Here is a 7,628-nt window from a genome sequence, read left to right on the forward strand (position 1 = left end):
AAGTCAAAGATCAATGGCAGCTCAATTTGACACATCTCTAGCCGAGGGACAATCCACAAACTGACCTTCACTTTTTAATGGATCTAACTACACCTATTAAAAAGCTTGGATAAAAATTTTTATTCAAGCACTTGACTATAATAGATGGAGTGTCATAATAAATGGACCACACACACCCACTAAATTGATTGATGGTATATCTCTCCCTAAGTCGGAAGGTGAATGGGATGAATTTGATAAGAAAATAGCTCAGCTCAATACTAAAACTATGAATATTTTATATTGTGCTTTAGATACAAATGAATTTAATCATATTTTTACATACAATTCTGCTAAAAAATTTTGGGATAGGTTAGAAGTCATACATGAAGGCACAAATCAAGTAAAAGAGTCTAAGATAAATATGCTTGCGCACAACTATGAACTGTTTAAAATAAAATCTGAAGAGTCAATAACTCAAATATTCACCCATTTTACTAACATCATAAATGGTTTAAAAAGTCTTGGCAAATGTTATTCTAACAGTGATCTTGTGAGAAAAGTGCTCAGGTCCTTACCAAGATCGTGGGAGGTAAAGGTCACTGCAATCCAAGAAGTCAAGAATTTAAATATTCTACCATTGGAAGAGCTTTTTGGATCTCTCATGACTCACGAACTATTCATGAAGCAACACTCTGAGGAGAAAATAAGAAGAAAGAAGACTATTGCTCTCAAATTGACAGCTCAGGAAGAAGAAGACACAAAAAAATCAAATAATAGTGAGGAAGATGAGGATTTGATCCTGATCACCAAAAAAATTAGATGCTTCATGAGGAGAAAGAGACAAGGGACCAAGAGAAGACTACCAACTAAGAGATAGCTGAGAAAGGAAAAAGAAAAGGATCAGCCCATCATTTATAATGAGTGCAAGAAGTCGGGTCACTTCAGATCAGAATGCCCCCAGCTCAAGAAAGGTCAAAAGAAGTTCAAAAAGAAAAAGACTATAATGGCTATATGGAGTGACAGTGATAACTCCACTACAGATAAAAATCTCATGAAGAAGCCAATCTATGCCTTATGGCATATGAAAATAATGTAACCTCTGAAACTCAAAATGAATTTATTTATGATGAACTGCTAAAAATTTTTCTTAAACTTTTGGATGATCTAAAAGAATTAAGAATAAAAAATAAAAATTTGAAATTAAGAAATCAAGTATTAGCTAAAGAAAAAGAAGAAGTTGATAACAAAAATAAAGAATTAAAACTAAAGAAGCAGCCTCTATTAAAAGAAAAAGATAAATTTTCAAGCCTAAATGAAACTCTTGTAAAAGAAAATCAAAAACTAAAGGAAGAGGTAACCAAATTAAAACTTATAGTTGATAGTTTTATATTAAGTTCAAACAAACTTCAGATAATCATTGATAGTCAAAAAACTGTATATGATAAAGTCGGACTTGGCTATAACACTCTTAGAAAATAAAAATTTTTGAAAAATAATTTTATCAATGCATCTATAAGAAAATTATCAAATATTATTTATTTTAAATATGGTAAAGTATGGTATAAAGCTTATTCATATTTATCAAATAAATTTGATGATAGAAATGTTAAGAAAATATGGGTTCCAAAAAGAACCATTGTAACTAACCCCAAAGGATCTAAGTTAGCTGGGGTACCTAAGGTTAAAACTTGATTTCTTATGTGCAGGTGTGTCTTGCATCCCAAGTAATAAAATGAAAGTGGTATCTTGATAGTAGATGCTCAAGACACATGACTAGTGATGAATCTCAATTCATCACATTGAAAGCCAAGAATGAAAAGATGGTCACCTTTAGAGATAATGATAAAGAAAAAATCATTGGTATTGATAATATTGGTATTACTCCCTCCACTTGTATTGAAAATGTATTACTTATAGATGGTCTTAAGCATAATCTCTTAAGTATTAGTTAATTATGTGATAAAGATTACAAAGTAGTTTTTGAATCATCCATGTATATTATAACTAGTCCCTCTGATGTTAGTACTAGATTCATTGGACATAGACATGGCAATGTATACATGATTGATTTGGATAATCTATCTTTACAAAATATGCAATGCCTCGTGGCCATGAATGCTAAAATTAATGAGACTAATTTGCTTTGGTACCGTAGGCTTGCACATATTAGTATGCATACACTTTCTAAAAGCATTAAAAAAGATTTAATTTTTAATTTATCAAAAATTAATTTGGATAAAAAAGATTTATGATGCATGTCAATTAGGTAAACAAACAAGAGTTTTTTTTAAATTTAAAAATATTGTTTCAACTTCTAAACCTTTAAAACTCTTACATATGGATTTATTTGGTCCTACAAGAACAACTAGTCTAGGAGGTAAAAGGTATGATTTTGTAATTATTGATGATTTTTCACGTTTCACTTGGATTTTATTTTTAGCATCTAAGGATGAAGTATTTTTAGCATTCTCTAAGTTTTGTCGAAAGATTTCAAATAAAAAAGGTTTACCAATTGTTTCTATTCGAAGTGATCATGGCACTGAATTTGAAAACAAAAATTTTAAAAAATTTTATGATGAAAAAGGTATAGATCATAATTTTTCCGCATCTAGAACATCATAACAAAATAGAGTTATAGAGAAAAAAATAGAACCCAAGAAGAAATAACCCGTACCATGCTATGTGAAAACAAACTCTCAAAATATTTTTGGGTAGAGATAATTAACACAGCATGTTACATTTTAAATCATGCTTTAATAAGACCAATTTTAAAGAAAATATCTTATGAACTATGAAAAGGTAGAAAATCTAATATAGGCTATTTTTATATTTTTGGTTGTCGGTGTTTTGTTTTAAATAATGATAAAGATAGCTTAAGTAAATTTGATGCTAAATTTGATGAAGCTATCTTCTTGACTATTTCACTTCTAGCAAAGCCTTTAGAATATTTAATAAAAGAACACTAGTAGTGAAAGAGTCAATTCAGATAGTTTTTGATGAAACTAATGATCTCCCATCAAAGAAGAAAGAGAATGCTAATGATGCAGGTATCATAGAAGATGGAATGAAAGACCTCACCATCAATAACTCAGATGAGCGAAACAAAGATCAATTGGATGAAAAATATGAGGATGAAAGCATCAATGATCAGAACATTCAAGAACAACCTCAAGATATAAGTAATCTTCCAAGAGAATGGAGGTATGTCCACAATCACTCCAAAAAATTAATAATTAGTGATATAATACAAGGAGTAAGAACTAAATCTTCTCTTAGAGATATTTATAATTATGTAGCTTTTGTTTCATATTTAAAATCTAAAATAATAGATAAAGCTAAAAAAGATCATAACTAGATAATTTTCATGCAAGAAGAGCTAAATTAATTTGAAAGAAATAATATATGGACACTAGTTATGAGACCTAAAAATCATCCCATAATAGGAACTAAATGGGTATATAGGAATAAATTAGATGAAGATGGAAATATAATAAGAAATAAAGTAAGATTAGTTGCTAAAGGATACAATAAACAAAAAGAAATTGATTTTGATGAAATATTTGCTCCTATTGCTAGACTAGAAGCCATAAGAATGCTACTTACTTTTGCTTATTTTATGAACTTTAAATTATTTCAAATGGATGTTAAGAGTATTTTTCTAAATAGTTATATTGCTGAAGAAGTATATGTAAAACAACATCCAGATTTTGAAAGTCATAAATTTTTAGATCATGTATTTAAGTTAAACAAAGTATTATATGGTTTAAAACAAGCTCCTAGAGCTTGGTATGAAATATTAAGTAAGTTTTTATTAGAAAATAATTTTTTTAAAAAAAAGTTGATACAACTTTATTTATAAAAAAAAATAAAAAAATTTAGTTATATAGATATATGTTAATGACATTATATTTGGATCTACTAATGAAAATTTATGCCAAGAGTTTGCCAAGCTCATGCAGGGGGAGTTTGAGATGAGCATGATGAGAGAACTTACTTTTTTTCTCAGACTCTAGATTAAGCAAATGAAGGAAGAGATCTCCATCACCCAAAGTATATAAGAGAACTATTAAAAAAATTTGGAATAGAGAGCTCAAAAATTATAAGTACACCTATGATCCCTTTCTATAAATTAGAAAGAGATGAACATGATAAAAATATTAATTTAAAGCTTTATAGAGGCATGATAAGCTCTTTATTATATCTGACTGCTAGTAAATCTGATATAATGTTCAGTGTATGCATGTGTGCTAGATATTAATCAAATCTTAAGGAATCTCACTTAAATGCTGTTAAAAAAATTTTTAGATCCTTAAAAGGAATACAAAATCTAGAACTTTGGTTCTCAAAATAATCTTCTATGGACTTAATAGGTTACTCAGATGCAAACTTTGCTGGATGTAAATTAGATAAGAAAAGTACTAGTGGAACTTGCTAATTTCTAGGAGTGAACTTAATCTCTTGGTTTAGCAAGAAGTAAAATTCGGTAATATTATCTCCGATCGAGGCCAAATACATTGCAGTCAGAAGTTGCTGTGCTCAAATCCCATGGATTAAGCAACAACTCATAGATTTTGGTATTGAACTTAAAAACATCCCCATAAGATGTGATAATACTAGTGCCATCAATTTGACCAAAAATCTAATTCAACACTCTAGGTCAAAACACATTGAAATTAGATATCATTTCATAAGAGAACATATTCAAAATAATGATATAGCACTTGAATACATAAATACTAAAAAATAACTAGCTGATATTTTTACCAAAGTACTTAATAAAAATAAATTTTATGAAATTAAAAGAGAATTAAGCATCTTAGATCCTTTTGTTTAATTTTCAATCATAATTTCACTCTCAATTTTTTTTTAAAATTTTTTGACTTTATTATCTTAATTTTGGAAGCCATTTATCTTTTTTTTTGAGATTTTTTCAAGATAATTAAAAAATCATCAGTGCTAGGGATGAATTATACGGTAACCATATGTCAGTAGGTTCTGAGTTACTTTGCATACATTCGACCTATTCAAACATCGAGTACCATTGCTAAATGGTTACTCTGATTGGTATTGAAATATGTTTCCATGCTACTGACTTAAGTTCGAATCTATAGGGTCACACACATTAGAAATTTCTCTCCGATCAATTGGTAGATCGATGATTGAAAATTGTTCGAGGATAAAATCATCCATATGATTGATGATTAACCCTGTGCAATAGTTGCAATAACATTATTCGCTAAGTATTAGTAAAATTTAAAAAAATTAATTAGAAAATAGATTTCTAATTAGCTCACTTTAATTAAGCATTGAAGTTTGGATTAAGTATAATTAAATTAGATTCAATTTGATCGAATTCGATTAGGGTATCGGATGATCTAATCGCTAAGGGAGCATTAGGCCTGATTTGATCAGGACTTGGTTTAAATCTTTTCCTAATTAGATTAACATTTTGAGTATCTAATTAGATTAGGCTAACTCATTTTTATTTAGATCTAAACTAATTGGGTTTGGATGACACCTAATTAAGAAACAAATAACCAAAACCCTAGAGTCCAAATTGGTTGGACTTCCTCCCTTGCGCCACATCTCTTCTTTACACCACTTCTCATTGCACAAAATGAGTTTGTACATGAGAAAAACTCTAGTAAAGCCTTTGGTTGTCGTTCTCCATGGATAAGGAAGAGTTGGTTTTAATTTGAATTCAAAAGGGTTAAATTCAAAACTCTAATCCCTATTCAATTCAAACCACATGCCGACCACCTTGTGAAGGACTCCTTTTGTGCGATAAAAGGAGAATGCTCCTAATGATTTTTCTACACCCCACACTTCTTATTCAGTCCTTCTTTGGATGGGTTTGGATGAGGATAAAATCTTGTAGAGTTTGAATTCAAAACAATTTTGAGTTCGAACTCAAATTGATCCCTATCCTTCCTTTTTCCCTTTGTATTCGGCAATCTGAAATGTTATGATTTTTGTGCACCACTTCCTTTGGGTCTTTTAATGTGTGAGAGGGCTGAAAAAAAGAGGAGTCAAACCTCTCTTACGGGTGTGAGGATCTAGGGTGGGCTCTATTCATCTTGGCACGAGCATTGGAGGAGATCCAACTCCTCTTCAGGTGAGAGACCAAGAATTGTTCTAGGGTTTTCGAATGAGAAAAAAATAATAGTGAGAAGAGATTTCTCCTCTAACTTTTATTCTACCATCCAACACCTTCTCTAATCCATCTTCAACATTGAAAGCATCTGAGGCAATGTAAGAAGAGGATCAAATTAGATCTACCATTAGAAGCCGTCTATGCGAGCTAGCACTCCCGCTGAAGGCTGATCGGGTCGAGAACTTTATGTGGATGATCTGTAGAGGCCAGATACTTTGTGCATCTATGAGTGATTAGAAGAACCTCTGATCCATGAGTCTCAGTTGTGGTATTCATCTATCCATACTCAGGTATAGGGTTCGGAACCCTAGTTGCTGTAGATATGATCTACTCTTTATGCTGATTTTTTTTTATATGCTTGTTGATTTTAATTTCAAATTTTTATGCATTGCATATCATGTCATAGATCCTTATATAGGTATTTTAAAATTTGATCTTATATATGTCTTTGTAGATTAAAATGCTTAAGCTAGCTTTATTTCGTTGTAGATGTTTTGAAATGCATGTATAAAACCCTACGCTCATCCAACAGTGGTATCAGAGCACCAGATTCTTTATGACATATGTATCTATGCATATAGTTTATAATTTGATTTTAAATTAAAGCTTGTGATGTTTATTTTGATGTTTGTTATCTGATTTTAATGTGATCAAAATATAATAATCAGATTTGAAATAATTTAGATTATCTGATTTTGATGTGATCAAAATATAATAATCAGATTTGAAATAATTTAGATTAAATCTAAATTAATTTGATAAGATGATCTAAGTAGTGTAGTAGTTGGATTGGATAGATTGTTATGGCTATCCGATCATAGGAGAAAGTAAGGTTTCATGACCCTCTCTTTTCATTCGATGGAGATCTTCTATGGCATGTAGGGATGCCCTTTTACCTATGAAGATGAATGGCGAAAAGATGTGACATCTAATCTTATGATTAAAATTATTTTAATCATTATTGTGCAAAATAATTTTGAATTTTTAGCAATCAGTTCTTATTTTGCCGAATTGAGCCAACTCAGTCTTATTTGAGTTGACTCAATTTGAAAATTTGTTGACCCACTCTTTGTTTGGGTCGATCCAGTGTCCTGGTGAGTTGGCTTGGTTTCTTGCTGAGCCAACTCAATTTTTGTATTAGAAACCCTGATCACCATAGTGAGCCGACTAAGTTTCAAAACTTGGTCGACCCATTTTGATTAGTCAGCTCAATCCAGGGATGAGCCGACTCAATCATTCAGAACTATTATTTTGTGTATAAATTTTTTTGTAAAAATATTTTACAAAATTTGAAACTGTTTTCAAATACTGAACCCTAACCCATATCAGCTCCAAACATTATTAAGAATTAAGTTGAACCTATTAGATCTAGAATTGTAAATTAAAGATCTAATGTCATTCGATAAAACATGAAAATGGGTTTATGGGTTATTTTGATTAGATCCTCCTAAATGGATTAGAACCTAGGTTTAGAATCAAAGAACTAAATAGA

This window comes from Elaeis guineensis, unplaced genomic scaffold (genome assembly GCF_000442705.2).
Source record: "Elaeis guineensis isolate ETL-2024a unplaced genomic scaffold, EG11 Super_Scaffold_31900, whole genome shotgun sequence".
Lineage (NCBI taxonomy): Eukaryota > Viridiplantae > Streptophyta > Magnoliopsida > Arecales > Arecaceae > Elaeis > Elaeis guineensis.